The sequence below is a fragment of the Triturus cristatus genome, chromosome 2_2 (assembly GCF_964204655.1).
Source record: "Triturus cristatus chromosome 2_2, aTriCri1.1, whole genome shotgun sequence".
NCBI classification, from domain to species: domain Eukaryota; kingdom Metazoa; phylum Chordata; class Amphibia; order Caudata; family Salamandridae; genus Triturus; species Triturus cristatus.
In genome coordinates, this window is record NC_140582.1 from 385,178,278 (window position 1) to 385,195,064 (window position 16,787).

Here is a 16,787-nt window from a genome sequence, read left to right on the forward strand (position 1 = left end):
AACTCTGCGCTCCAAATGGAAAGCAGAGTAGCAAAAACTTTGTGAACTCTGCCAGCAGAGTGGAGTTTGCTACACACCCCTAACTTAAACACAGTTATAAAGCAGTTACTGTTATAAATAAATGAGTTATGGTATGCATGACTGGCGAAAAGGGTCATGGAGGGTATTTTGGTAACAGTGGAGTGAGTTCAACACACATGCCTGCAGATTCAAACAAAAACGTCAATACCAAACCAATCTAACAGTAATAAAGCCCACATACAAATAAAAACAACGCCACTACACAAGAATGCAACCACACAAGATAACAAAACATTGTTGAAAACACCCCAACAGAAGAATAAATACAAAACTACACACAAATCACAGCCAGAAAGCAAACCAATAAATCACCACAACACAAGCCACACAAAACTACAAAACCCAAAACAACAGAATACTGCACAAGTACAATAACACAAGAATAAGTCAACACAATCACACAAAACAATTTGACAATACCATTTCACAACCCTATAGATAAAGATGTAAACTAAACAGCACAGTAAAGTACCTCACTACAACTCAATATAACATAACAAGATGACTGTAATAGTATAGCCACAATACAGCAACACAACACTGCAACACCAAATACAGCACAACAACACAGAACTAGCAAGACAAATACACAACAACAAAAGAACACTCATAATTTTGCAACACAACACAAAAAGCACAAACATGCAGTGCAACGCAATACCAATAATGCACTGGAACAACACAGAGCACAAAAATGAAAAACATCATAACAGCGCAATGGAGCAAAAAGGCATGACACTGATACAATCCAACTACATAGCACACAAATCTTCAATAGTAAATTTCATCCACCCCAATCCACATTCACCATGCAATGACTTAAAAGAAGTGGACATTTACTTTGCTATAAATCATAAACTTCAGTGTGTAATAACCTTGAAATGAAATATGTAAATTGCCGAGTTTCATAAATGAAATATACACTGCATCTTTCAGCTTCATAGTATACATCTATGGCCCTTTGATAGATTTACAATTATCACACATCATTCTCTCTATGGCCCTGGACACAATAAACTATGACTTTTTTTAGGGTCCACTGATGTATACTGTTACTATGTACCTCAAATGCAGTCCAAAAGATATTATGTAGTAGTGCAAAAATTGAAAAAACAGCTAAGTCCACCAGGGATGGTGATCTGTGCAACTATATGTCCCTCAATACTCTGCTTATGGCCTTATACATGACATTACACAAAAGGCATCATACATGACTTCTAAAATCACACTTGACATGCTCAATAATATCATAAGTAATCACTTACCTACCACTAAAGAAAATGGAGTGCAGCTATTTTGCTGCACTGCCAAAGATTTGAAATATTTGTTTCAGAGGCAATTTTGCATAGAAGAGACAGCCCAAAGGGCTACTTAACTACTGTGTGTCCCTCCTGCAACTTTCATATTGAGAAAAAAGGCTAGGCTTTTGCACAACTAATATGGCAGGTAATATGACTCACATTCATATTATCTCTGTAATTACGAACATCATTCTCCATGGTAGGTCTGCTTAATGTCTGCGATTCTATTACTTAAAGTAGGATCATATCGCTTGAGGAATATAATGTTTTTTAAAAACAAATGTTAGCATTAATGAAAGAGAGAGGTTTTCAGAATTCTAAAGAAAATTCCATTATAGCCAATTCTGTGAAATATGTGCCATATAAGAAAACTATTAGTACATATAATGAATTTTCACCTTGTAAAAGCCTTTCATTCCATATTGACATTTACATGCTTTTCCAAACAATCTAAAATGATTGAGGTGACTATGACAGATCCAGGTCCATGAACAATAAGGAGTCTTTCAGGGTCCTTTTACCAGAAGTATGATATGAAGTCATAGTGAGCCCATATGATGTATACTCTGATAAGTGTCATATTTAAGATGTAAGTGGAACAAGCCTTCCAAGGTTCCTTTGGAATGCTGTAATTTGAACTCCTATGACCAGTTGCTGTGAACGCTGGCAGGAAAAAGTCATAATGTGCAGGCTGAGTAAAGATACAGTTGATCTGCTACTACATTGAAGGTTACTTTATTTGCAACAGTGTTTGGGCATGATCCACTAGCCTACAGTGTATCAGCCTGCCATGTGACAGTTGTTGTGAGGGTGACTCGACCTCACGTTACATAGCGCGTTCAAGCTTCTGGATGTCGCTGTGATGTATTGGGTGAAGGGTTTGGACTTAACGCTTAAGAGGTACTGTTGTGCTTAGACTTAAGAGTGTGTGCGATGGCAGTGCACTTTGACTGTAGAGAAATTACAGAGCCCCTGTTCGGACTATCTCAGCACATTTTTACTACTGTTATTATGATCTAGTGCTATTCATCCATGGCAGATGTCCTAAGTATTCAACGGAAAATCGTGAGGACACCCAAGGCAATATCATTTTTGGAAATAAGATGAAGCACGGTGACAAGCACACCTCATGTAGTGTGCATTACAAGAAAAGAAATGGAGTACATTCTAATTACTTTTGCTAACTCTTAAAAAGAAAAACACGGTGATGCACACAACATTTGTTACACATTTTTAATCAGTATTTTATTATTTCCACAACACGGAGCAAGTGTTGATTGCAGTACCGCCATCCTTTCTACAACAACAGTGACGCCAGTGATCCAGTTGAAAGACTGGATTGATATGCTTGACAACTATTTGCTTGCTTTGGACAATGAAGACTGTAGCTCAGAGAGAATGAAAGGTATTCTTTTGAACTCTTTGAGGTGTGGACACAAAGGGTGTCTACATTTTTGCAGCAAGGATTGGGCAATGATTCTAGGATATCTGAGGTGTATAGTGAAGCGAAACCATAGTTTGATTGATAATAGGGTCACAAAAGAAACAAATATTGTAATGGCAAGGTATACGTTTTATACACAACCGAAAGACAACACAAAGATGATGGATGAGTTTTGTGTCTAGGATGAGGGAATTGTCTGTGAGGTAACAATTTGGTTGCATGGGTGATGGGTTGATTAGAGATTGACTCATTGGGCAACGCAAAAGTAGGAAAATATAATAGCAGTTGTGGGCAGCAAAAATTTGACATTGAAAGACACTATTGAATTGGGAAAAGTGATTGAGAGTTGGATTTCTGTATGAGAGAAATGAGCTCGCATTCAGGATTTAGTTCAGATGAGAAGGAGGAAGTGGCCAAAATGTGTGGAGAAATAGATAAGATAAGCAGTAATGTGGGAGTAGTAGATACAAATAGGATGCCACATAAAATGTTTGGCAATAATACTAAGGCTTGCAATAGATGTGGGAGCAAAAACCATTCTAGTGAATCAAAAGCATGTTATTCCATTGGTAAAGAGTGCCGTAAATGTGGGCGCAAGGGCCCTTTTACACGCATGTGCAAGGGATGGCCTAAATCCAAAGTGGCATTAGCAAATGATGAAGGTGGTGAGTTTATTCATGACAGTATTTTGAGATCAGGTGAGGATAAGGGCACTAAGAGAAGAAAGACAAGGGCAAAGGAGTGGTTTACCATAGGAAAAAAAGAAATAAAACTAATGTTGGACAGGATTCAAAGTATGCTATTACTCCCAAGAAAAGTTTCTATAACATGTGGCCACACCTGAATTTACTTCCCAAAGGTGTCTGTCCAGGGGGGTATCAGGGAGAATAAAGCAACATACCGGGATATTGTTCACAGTCGATTCAATTCAAGACACTGGAAACTCAAGGAAAGGTATAGGATACTAATAGTGGACCACCTCTTTTAGGTTGGATGCCCCAATATGATCTTAATATAATTGTGAACCATAGGGCTTCTATGATGATAGAAGAAAAAATATTGATGATATTTTGCAAGAGATGAAGGAAGTATTTTGGGAGGAATTTGGTGAATTAAAGGAGCATGTGCATGAGATCAGAGCAAAACCAGGCACAGCTTCTGTGAAGCATGAAGCGAGGAAGGCCCCTATTGTAGTCAGAGAAGAGGTTAGTCAGATGTTGAGCAAAATGGTGTAAAAGGGATGATTGAACCTGTGGAGGCTTTCAATTGGATATAGCCTGTGGGTATAACGGAAAAACTGATGGCCATTTAGGATTCTGTGTGGACCTTCGCAGTGTGAATCCAAACATAATCACAGACAACTTCGCTTTACCGAACAGTAATGAGTAACTAGTTTTGCTGAAAGGTGATAAGTACTTTTCAAATATTTGAAAAGTGCTTACCATCAATTAGGTTGCATGAGAGCTCAGAGATCTAACAGCTTTCGTCACCATGAAAGGGACTTTACATTTTACAAGAATGCCATTCGGATTGTCTTCCATGGCCAGGGGTTTTCAACAGATTATGTTGCATATGTTTAAGGGGTTCACAAATGTGGTCTTCCAAGATTACATTTTAGTGAATGGACCTACTGTTGAGCAGCACAAGAAATCTTTGAGGAAAGTGCTTAAAAAAGGGTTGGATGTGGGTCTTACACTGCGCAAAAAGAAATGTATGTTTTTATGCAAAGAGATGAGAATTTGGATCATACAATTTCTGGGGAAGGGGTGACGCCAAAGAAAGATCTATTGGAAGCTATAAAGTTGACTCTGGAACTCATGGATAAAGATCAGTTAAAGTTATTTATGGGACTGATAGAGTATCATGCCAAATTTGTTGAGATCTTTGCAACTAAGACTGGGAGCTTAAAGTTGATGTTAAATAATTATGTACATTCAAGTGGATTGAGGAGCAACAGACATGTTTGATAAAATTAAGCACGAGGTCTGAGCAGCAGGAATTTTGGTGCCTTTCGATAAGACTTTGAATACCATTCTTACAATGGATGCCAGTGCATTGGGTTTGCAAGCTGTCTTATCTCAGATTCAAAAAGGAGTGAAAAAAATGGTGGCTTTTCCATCTCGCTCATTGATGGAGACCGAGAAAAAACTACTCAGTCATTAAATGCGAGACATTGGACGGTGTGGTCTGTTGAGTATTTCAGAGTGTCCTTATGGGAGTGAGTTTTAAAAGGAGGATGAATCACAAGCCGTTGATAAAAGTCCTGACTCCTCAGGCTGATGCCCTTGCATGTTTATCATGTGGATTGGAAGGTGTTGAACAGAGAGGCGGTTATTGATAAAGAGAAAAAGGAGCTGGACAAGGTTGAAAGACGTGGTACACAGGGATGTAGGTGTTTCAACTAAAAATCAATGGATACAGGAAATGGCAAAATATAGCATCTTGAGAGATGTGTGTAGAGTGGTACTCAATGGTGGAAGGAGGGAGACCCCAGTTACTCTTTCTGTTAGAGCATAAATCAAGATTATAGGTGAACTATCCATTAGTGAGAACAGTGTTTTAATGCGAGGGGACAGGTTTGTACCACCTGAAAAGTTGAGGACAAAAATCATTCAGTTGGCACATGAAGGTAATTTGGGACAGACCATGACTCAAAGGAGGGTGAAAGCAAATGTCTGGTAGCCGGGGATTGATATACAAACTGTACAATGGATAGAAACGTGTTTGGATTGTACGGAAAGTGAGAAAATGCTTAAGGTTGTGACACAGTCTGAGGCTAGTCATAATCAAAATCCCAAGTTAACATGGCACACTGTGTGTATGGATTTTATAGGCCCATCATCGAGAGTTAAAGACGATATGAGGATTGGCTTGGTTTTGGTGGATGCATGTTTTAAGTGGCTGGAGTTCTTTTTCATGAGGGATGTGTCTAGGCAGAGTACTATTTGTACTCTGAGAAACTTTTAGGAGGGAAGGGTGTCCTCACACTCCGATAACGGATAAGGTTATTCATAACTTCAAATGAAATGAAGGTATTGTTTTAGTGGTGCATGTTTTCAAACACCATCATGCAGTTCTTTTTAACCCCCCCAAGCCAATGGCATTACAGAACAGATGAGCCACATGGTCAAGGGTTCCATTCAGTTAGCCATGCAAGGTCAGTCTGACTGGCTGAGGCAATTCAAGAAGCGGTATGAGCACATTGTACAACGGAATATAGGTTTCTTGGCAAAACTCCATTTGAGTTGATCAGAGGTGGCAAAGCTAGAACCAATTTATTTCCAAGCTGGTTGAAAGAAGGGTATAAACACAACAGTGCCAGGCAGCAGGGCAAAGTGTCAAACACTCAAGTTGATTGGGTGAAGGTGAAAGATAGATGGGTAGGAAGAAGATGGTTTAAGGTTAAGGTGTTGTTCAGAGTCATGCAAGTTTATGATTGGTATGTAGTACAGGAGAATGCTAATAAGTGTAACAGACACAGAGTAGCTTTGCATCAGGAAGGAGGAAAGTGTGTAACATCTGAAGTGGAAAATAGTGAGGGCTATAGTGGATTTGTGCTAGCAAGGGATGATTATGCTTCTAGTTCTATATATGTGCGAAGTCAGGAATGTAGTAGTTCTGGTGTGGTGGAGAGTGAAAGGGAAGTTGTTGATGGAAGTTTTGTAGAAAGTGGGAGAAGTGATGGTAAGATGGAAAGAAGGTAAATCTCCCACTTATCTGCAGGACTATGTGAGGAAATGTGTTTGACTTGTGACCAATATGTAATAACTACTAGGATTTTCTGTCCTGTCATTTATGGCAAATGCTATTGTTTCTATGACATTGTTATTATGCATGGCATTTTCTGTTATGTATTAAATGTTATAATTACTTATTAAGTAGATCGAATGCTATTCTTTTTTTTTGTACCATGGTTGAATATTTAAAGTTTAGTTTATTCTTACGCTCTTGTTATTTTTCATAGATATTTAGTGTATTGTTCTAATTTCAACATGAAAGGAGGAAGATGTATCATATTTATGATGCAAGTGGAACCAGCATTCCAAGGTTCCTTTGGAATGTTGTAATTTGAACTCCTGTGGTCAGTTACATTGAAGGCCGTAGGGAAAAAGTCATGATGTGGCAGGGTGATTAAAGATACAGCTGATCTTGTACTACTTTGAAGGTTACTTTATTTACAGCAATAAGCAAAACAATTTCAGTAGTCCCACTCAATGTGCAACCCAGCCGCAGGCACTTACCCAAAGACTACCACCATGATGAGCAGTGTACATGGATGGGTGTGTGTTGTTACTATGCCAGCTCATTTTATATTTCTCTTGTGGAGGTTAAATGATGTGTATAGGCAGGGAATGGAGCCCACAGCAGCCCTGCCAGTGGTGGCAAGGACCAATTCATAAGTCATGTGATAGCAAAACACAACGTTTCTTAACTTGAAGGCGAGGGAAGTAGAGGCCAACTTATACAGGTATTGGGGTCAGACAAAGTCCTTCAATCAATCTGACCAATTAGAATGAGAGACGTTTAGCTCACCATATATCTCTCCCTCTCTGGGCCAATATTTATGGAGCTTTGCCTCAGTGACGGGAAGAATATATTTGGAAACATTGACTCTTGATTTGTACATTTCCTTCGCATCTAGAATGGTGTTAATTATCATCCAAAAGGCTGCTTTATTATTCAGTAAATCTCCAAAAATTAACTGAAAAAGTGGATATGAATATATCTCTCCCAATCCACTATGCTCAACATGTTTCAGATCACATTGATCTACCAGGCACTTTTTTCAGGAGCAATTGTGGAGAGTTGTTAGGAAATCATAATGACCCTTCATTTTAGTAATAGTAAATCATAGTGGCCCTTCATGCCAGTCACCATAGCTTATACCTCAAGCTGTATATTTTTCACAAATACAATTGCATCATCTTTTACACTACAGGATGGGGAGGATGGAGTTGTTCCCTGCCTCAATTACTGCCCCAATTACATTGCAAATAACTTCAGCACACTCACAAAGGAAGTTGACAACATAATTTTGTCACAATAGACCTCTTGGATCCTGGGCAGGGGAAGACAAGAGAAGTAACTTTCCAAAATCAGATGTGTGGGTGGACTTGAATTTTCCCCACATCATAGGGTGGCCCGAGATATAAGTATTGAACCTTCTGAGCCACTTATCAGTGCACTCCTGAACCTATGGACATTTCAGAAAATGGACTGCCTTGTTTCCAAGAGGTCTGCCATGTTGCTTAATGACTGCCTTGTTCTTCAAAGGATTGTCCTGCTGCTTGAGGACTGGTCTGCTCTCTGAGAATGAAGACTGGATCTGCTCCCTTTATCCCAAGCTAACCTGGCAGACTCCATAGGTCAGTTGGCTGACCTCCTGTTCAGAATACCGGAGAGACAACAAGCTCCAGAGGCATTCTTGCAACTGCCCAGCTGACCTACTGCACTCAAAGTTCCTGAAACTGGACCAGCCTGGGTATGTAATTGGACCAGCCTGAGCCTTGCTGGCTTCTTATGGAGTGAGTTCCTTATCCCCCAAGAGGTGCCTCCTTAGGTCCTGGACCGTAGACTGACATCAGTTTAATTCTTGCATTGAAATTCTGAAGTTTTGAACTCTGTGCAGTGGACTTTGGATTTTCAGAGGGACTAACCCAGTCCCTGTATTCGGCCTGCATTCCATCACTGTAAGCCTGAACTTGTGGTTTTGTCCTGGTCTAGCACGGCCAGATAACCATAGTTAGCACTTTCTGCATCTTGGCGACATTTCGATTGAAACTTTAACATTGAATATCTCAGGCTCTGCTTTTTGGATGTTTGCTGTTTAGGTAATATTTTCTGTATTAAATTTTAATCTACTTTTCTAAATCAGTGTAGGATATCTGTTGATCTGTGTTTTCACTTTACCACTTTTTGTGTGCTTTATAAACACTTAACACAGTGCCTCTCAGTTAAGGACAACTACGTTTGTGCTAAGCTACCAGTTGGCTAAGCGGAGGTTAATTTAGTGATTTTTGTGATTTACCCTGGCAAGGACTGAGGTTGTTGTTTGAGAAGGGTTTTCACCCCTTCAATCAAAAACCCAGGGGGATATGTACAAGGAAGTGGCGGAGTGAGGTGTTAGCAGTTATCGTTTAATGACTCACTCCGCCACTTCAGAAATGCAAGGCTGCACCATATTTACAAGAACATGGTGCAGCCTTGCGTTTCCCCTGGCACTGGCGCTATACTTATCAGTGTAGCATCAAAGGGTGTCTGGGTGAAGGGGAACATTGTTCATGTGTAGGAAGGTCTCCCTTATATTTAAATGGCAGTTTGTCACTATTATGTGTGCTGCATAATGCATCACACATGGAAGTCACAAAACGTAATTAAAAATAAATTGTCTATGTGCAGGAAGGGGGACCTTCTTACTCATAAACAATCTGAGTATTTCATCAGTTCACGTGTATGCCTCAGTATTTTAATGACAGCATTGAATGTAAGTGGGTGTTTAGATGGTGGCATAGGTTCTGCACACATATTATAACGATTGTAGTTACACCTTGTTAATAGCATAAGTCAATAGATCGTACCTAGGTGATTAGATGAATGTATATGTAGTGCCTGTATATTTCAAAAACTACATCATTTCTGCCTGCCTTATTGGAAGAGTACATGTATTGTTTCTGGATAATTGAAGAACTCCATGGATAGTGAATCACTGTTTTGATTACGGCCAGAGTAGTGGCTGGGTGATTCCACAACTGCCTAAAGACTGCGTGAACGCTGAGAATGCACCTGTTAGATAAATAACAATTGTCACTATATCTCTGAAACATTTTTTATCTTCTTCTGTCAATATCAAACTACCTGGTTTACTGTAGACATGCTTTTCTTCTGAGCTATGTGTGAGTGAAATCTAGGTATCAAACTTGACATATAATTGCATACATGGCCCTCTTGAAGCATACATTGCTTTGCTACTGAGGGTGCAGATGCATCAGTAAGTTTCTAAAATGGAAAACAACATTTTGAAATTTTTCAACGCACAAAACCTTTTGTGAATGTCATACCTATATAATTTCCCAAATACTTCTTCTGCTTCTAAAACATATATTCAGCATTCCTCACACAAAAGTTACACTTGAAATGAAGCTAGCACAAGAACTCTCCAGGCATTCTGCACTTTGTATCCTCCTCACTTTTAAACAAAGCATGTTTAGAGAAAAACACAACCTTCAGCATATACATGAAATTTTCATCAGCCTTACTAAACATAGATCACCATGTAAACATATATGCAATTTCTTAATAGATGTACACCTTCATGCCATCTTTCCCAAAATATTTACCTCTGTGCATCTTTGAGCAAACTCAAAAGTCAAACCGTATATAGAAATATGTGCAAGAACAAAAACTATATCCCTCCATCTAAGCATATGCAAAGTGGTCATATAAGTTCAAAACCACATTGACAAACACTTCCCAATATATACCTAACAATTATTACTTTTTTCTAATTCATATACACGCAGGCAACATGTTCTCATCTTTTATTTCTCACTACACTATTCCTGTTTTATAATGTTACTAAAGGTACTACAACTCTAAGAATGCATATGAGAGATGTATCTCATCTGCACATGATGTTTACACATTTAAAACATTCTTAGTTCCTCATTGCAACTTTCCACACAAATTTACTGTTATTTTTCAATAAAATACACAATGTAATAAACAGGCACTAATTTATTTTTCTCTTACTTTCCAAAACATTCACCACTAAGCTCTTAAACACATACCCTCTTATAGGTACAGTTCAACTCAGAATTTTTTTTTCTCATCACTGTGATACTCCTTTAAATCAAACTTCCATATACATCTGCATTTCTAATGTACACTTTTGAAATAATCACAAAGTTATATACATACACCTGAATTCAGTTTGTAGATTATATTGTTGTTTCAGCTCTTTCTGCGTAGTTTGGACACTGTTATGATTTTTTAAAACTAAGCATAAGAATGGTACACCATTCTCCTACAAAGCAAATCTAAAATGGCAACCTCTACAACTTTCCTCTCTATCATCATGAGAAAGGTAGCAAATGAAATCATGTCCTCCATTTTAGACTACTGCATATCCCCTTGTGAATGTTTAGCATCTGTTAACCCTTTCCCTCTCTTTTGAAATGAGGTTCCTATCGCTGCGTTTTCAAGATGTTTTCACGATCATCGCAGAACATTCGCAAAACAAGAGTTCAAACTGATATCTAGCTTCATTTTTCTGAAATCTAAATACTACACAACAGTTTATTACATAGTCCTGGAAATTAAAACTTGCCATTACTTACATTATGTCATCACACCTCAACTTTCCCCCAAAAAATTCTGTCTCATTAACACCCTTCCCCCGATAGAATCTCAGCTCAGTGCAGCTAGCAAACCAGTGGAACCAGTGGGTCAAAACATTCTGCTTTCAAATAAGATACAGCAGGTGTGGCTTACTCCACTAACTCAAAATCATTTCCCTATCTGTATTAAATTTCTTTTTTTAAACAGCAGCCAATAATAACACTTCGTTCTTAGCCATCCAAAACAATACCTAACTGTATTCCCTTTCATGCTGACAGAATCAAATAAAATATGTATGCATATTTTTTGTTAAATAAACTCAATTTTAAATGCTTTTACTTTTGAAAACTACCTCATTCAGCTCCAGCCTTCTCCTGACTACTATTGCTCCTTCACTCCAAAATGCCTACAGTATGGATTATTGGCCACAGCTGCATCTATAAGGCTAAAGAGGCTGTGCAGATTACTTGATTTGGCCATATATATATATGTATGGCCAAAATCTCCAGACACTGCTGGTTGCATCCACATGAACAGGGCTGGTGCAAGCTATGGGTGCCGGTACCCGTTCATAAAATGGAAAGAAACTTAGTATTCAAAATCTCAAACACAAAGGACTTGCACTCCAGGATCGCGCTATTGAATTTATTGGTACAAACAGCAACGCGCTTCGATCTTGGCTGTCTTTTTCAAAAGCCAATTTGATGTGTAGCCAAACCCCTTATAAGTGATTCAAACATGAAAAACAGACAATCCCTTTAGCTGCTTACATAAGATATTCTAAATGAAGACAGACTACATGACTCCTGTAGAATGGGTGACTCATGACATGTAATTTCTCTTATGCACTTGATACACAATTTTCCATCAAGTCATGATCCTAAATTATAAACAAATCAAGCGCAAAATTATATATAAGTACACCAATTGATATAAACTCATATTAAATTGAAATATTATAAAAATCGATTCACACCTTTTAGAGATTCCTTAGCATTGTAAACAATATCCCACAATGCACGAAATTGTATACACATGAACAAGTTAATATAAACACATATTGTATTCATATTTCGCCTAAAAATAAGTTTGCATCATTTGGAGATTTCCTGACATGTGTGTGTAACTTCTCTAAATGCCATCTATATCAAGCCTAATAGCTCTGCACAAAATGCAAGAGTTCCAACAAAATAAGGGAGGTACCCTGATACTTTAGAAAAGGGACGGGTCTGCGTAACACAAAAAAGAGAGAATTCCTTTTTCAATTAAATCAGATTTTAAACAAGATGAAAATACAAGTGGTTATAAAAACTTACCTCCAAGTTGGACCATGTGATATGGATGTTGATATTAACATAAATAAAAGCTTCAGGTATTATACCAACAAAGAAGGGACAGAGAAAAACTACCCACAGGTTATACTGGAAGAAAGAAGTGAGACGGAAGGCTGGTAGAGTAAATAATCGAACATACTGTGGTCTACTTGTACACACTTAATGCTTAGACATGTATTCACCAGCACATGCCTATCATGTTATGGTGTTTACTGCCCGGGGAACAGCTGTGCACTTTTGATTAAAGTTAATATTTAATAGGAAGAAGGAGAAATCCAACCTCCGTTACCTGGTTTAAACATATTCACTGGTCGCTGTCCTGTTCCACTGTAGTATTATTTTTCTCCTTTAGTCAAAAAGTTGCCTTCCTACACATCTGCGCATGCACGCACTGTACTTTTGCCAGGTGCATGCGCGATGCTCAGACACTCCATTTGAGCATACACGCGACACTCAGACACTCCGCTTTGTGCTTGGAAAAGCGGTCGGAACAACTCCCTACCCGGATAGCACTTCCTCTATGACACAGACGCCAGGCAACTTCCGGGGTGGACAACGGATGTTCTTATAAGGCATACACTTGCCGTCCTCTCCCCAGGCATGCCAGGCAGAACTGTGGGCTTTTACTTAGCGCTGGTTTTTGACACCGGATCTGTAAACCATGGCACACAATTAAGCCCAATTACATCATTATGGATACCAATCAACTAACGCCGGCACTATAAATAGCCAGCACTCACTCCACTCATTTATCATTGAGGAGGGGAGGAGTACACATGTAGGCGCAGACGTGGAGGACACACCACGGATCAGTAAGAGTGTGAATGTGTGATGAATGAGCTCCTGTATGGCTATGATTATTAGCATTTTTTCCTTATCAGATCCTTTTACTCTGATAAACCATGGAACCTCATGGTTGTATTTACATGTATTTACCCATGCTCTCAACCTTCTGGTGTTATTTCTTCTATCTCCTCGTTATCTATCGTTCAACCAAAGGGGTCCTCTGCACTCACCCTCCTGTGGGGCAACTTGTCCAAACTCTAGGGTGAGCATTGTGGAGATAACATCTCCATAAGACAATAGGGGCACAGATGACTGACACAATTGATGCACTTATAGCCACTCACAATATTTGTCCGTGCATGTGGCTGATTGTAAGTTTATCTACACTCTGAAACAGGTGCTGCGTTGTACTGTACGTTTTTCACTTCTTGTTTTTCTTTCAGGCTGTAGATACAAGCCGCATCATAGTGGAGTGTGATCTGGATCACCCCACACAGTGGAAACCCTCTCACCACCGCCTGGTAGGAGTGGAGCCCGCTATTATTTCTTAAAGGTCCTGATGAATGCCACAGACCCTACTGGGCCAACTGGCAGAAATATATCGACCACAGTGACTTCGGTGGGGGGACAATAGAATCCCAATACATCGACCACTTATTTTAAATACCATATAGACGTCAGCCACATTAAAATTAATTTGACATCTATAATGGCTTTTTAACTGACTCTCTGTATGTAAGGGCCCCCACTAGGTTTAGAAGTGCATCCCTGTCGTCAGGTGTATGCCCGCCCTCTACCAAACCAAGTTTCTAGAGGGCGAGGACTGGTCAATAATGAAGCATGACACCAGGTGGTGTGTGAGACCAGTCCTTCACTTTTTGTGAGATGCCTGCACTCACAAAGTAAAAAACTGTAGCACTTAGGACACCAAACTGGGAGCGGCCCCATTTGTGCTGAACAAAATGCAAGAGTGACATAACATTTGACAGGAAAGAGAACCAGTTTGCAAACACTCCCTTAGGTGAATTTCCCTAGCATCAGCAGTATGAGTGTGTAACGATCACAGCTAAATGGTCAAATGAACAAGAGTAACATGACGTTGGACAGGCATGAGCACCAGTTTGCTAACCGTGCCTCAAGTAATTCTCCCTTGTATGAGCAGTATGTGAAAGTGTGACAGTCACAGTCAAGTGACAATAGACCCCAAAATTCAGATAAGCCACAAAAAATGTATGGAAAAAGCAGCAAAAAATCCAAAACTATTCAAAACAATCAGAAAGGGAGATGTCAAAGGTGGACACCACGTGTCATGAAACAGTAAAAAGATTAAAAACCAAGAGGGTATCAGAAACCGAGCTACAGTGTAGTTACACCTACATCTATGCTAAAAAATTAGCAACTCCACTTCAAGTCCCAAACACACAGGTTCATGAAGATTAGTCTTCTTGTGAAGCTTTTCAAAACTTATTATACTGATTAAAGGGGGGGAGCCACCACCAATAGACAGTATACAAGAAAACAAAAATCTCAATGGACGCAGAATAATTACTGGGAACAAAAGTAATTACTCAGCCAATGCGGACAAAGAGTTCTTCATCCTCGTTTAGTCCAAAAGGTGACCTGCTCCCCAGAAGAATAATACATCTGGACTCCAAAGCCATCAGTTGTTCCTCTCGGGCTCCCCCTCTAGGGTTTGCCACAATGCTGTCAATACCAAAGAAAGAGAGATTGTCAGATTAACGACTATGGTATTTCAACCAATGTCCGGCTGTGGAGTAACTCAAGTCTCTATTTCTGATTGCTCTGAGATGCTAAAGGACTCTCTTCTTCACTGGGAAAATTGTACTCCCCACATACATCTTATCGAAAGGTGCAGACTATCACATAGAGACAAAGTTACTACTGCAATTATTGTATTTCTTAGCTTCTCCTGTTCTACCAGTTGGTCATAGAAAGTTCTGTACATTCCTACTGCTACTGCAGGCTTTACACTTGTCATATTTATAGAAGCCCTTTTGCTGTTGCAGCCACCCATGTTGCTTTGTGTTGCTCATGTAGCTATTGACTAACATGTTCTTCAAAGAATAGGATTTCCTGTATGTAATCAATGTAATATGTGAACCTAACACAGGGTCATTCCTAATCATATGCCAATGTTTGTTGAGAATATGCCTAACATACGCTGATTGCGTATTATAAGTAGTGATCAACCTGACTTGATTTTCATCACTGATGTTTTTCGGTTTCTTGACGAGCAATGTCGGTCTTCGGAGTTTAGCTGCCTTCGTGTCTGCTGCCCTCAAAACACACTCTCTCTCTCTCTCTCTCTCTCTCTCTCTCTCTCTCTCTCTCTCTCTCTGTATGTATCACCAAATTTGCCCCTAGAGATGAAGACGCAATCCCATGTAGACAAAAGGATTTCTTTTCAGGCAGGAGGTCTGGCGCTTACACAGAGAATTCTTTCCAGCCTTACCCGTTTCGTATTCTCCCAATCTATGTTCAAAGGCAGCCTCATAACTTTACACCAAACAGCTGCGGTACTTTTTTCTCAAGCTTAGAAAACGTTATTGTCCTCCAGTGGACCTTTCAGGTAAGTTTGTTTTTTAATTGCATGCTGGAAAAACGTAGTGCTGCAATGTTCATTGTTATCCTCCAGAGGGTGTGCATAGCCATAAAGCAAGATTATAAATGTTTATGGCCCTCAAGTGGGCCTCTCAGTGCAAGAGCTAGCTGGATTTATATTTTCTTTGCCAGTCTACTGTTCCTCTGCTTGGCTCCAACCTTGAACTAAACCAGACCCACAATTCTTCCTCTGTGGTGAGGCAGTCGTCCAGGCAGGACCGCCGTATAATCTCTCACCAAATTTGCCCTTAGTCATGAAGACCACTCCCATGTAGACAAAGGGATTTATTTTCAGACAGGAGGTCTGGCGCTTACACAGAGAATACTTTCCAGCCTTACATGGTTCGGATCCTCCCAATCTTTGTCCACAGGTAGCCTCATGACTTCACACCAAACAGCTGTGGCACTTTTTTCTCATGCTTATAAAACATTATTGTCCTCCAGTGCACCTTTCGGGTAAGTTTGCTTTTTAATTGCATGCTGAGAAATATAGTGCTGCAATGTTCATTGCTACCCTCCAGTGGGGGTGCATAGCCATAAAGCAAGATTAAAAAGGTTTATAGCCCTCCAGTGGGCCTCTCTGTGCAAGAGCCAGCTGTACTTACATTTTCTTTGCCAGTCTACTATTCCTCTGTTTGGCTCCAACCTTGAACCAAACCGGATCCACCATTCTCCCTCTGTGGTTGTGCATTCTTTCTGGAAGGACCGCCGTATAATCGCTCACCAAATTTGCCCTAAGACATAAAGACGCACTCCCATGTAGACAAAAGGATTTATTTTCAGGCAGAAGGTCTGGCGCTTACACAGAAAATTCTTTCCAGCATTACGCGTTTCGGATCGTCCCGATGCATGCTCAAAGGCAGCCTAATGACTTTACACCAA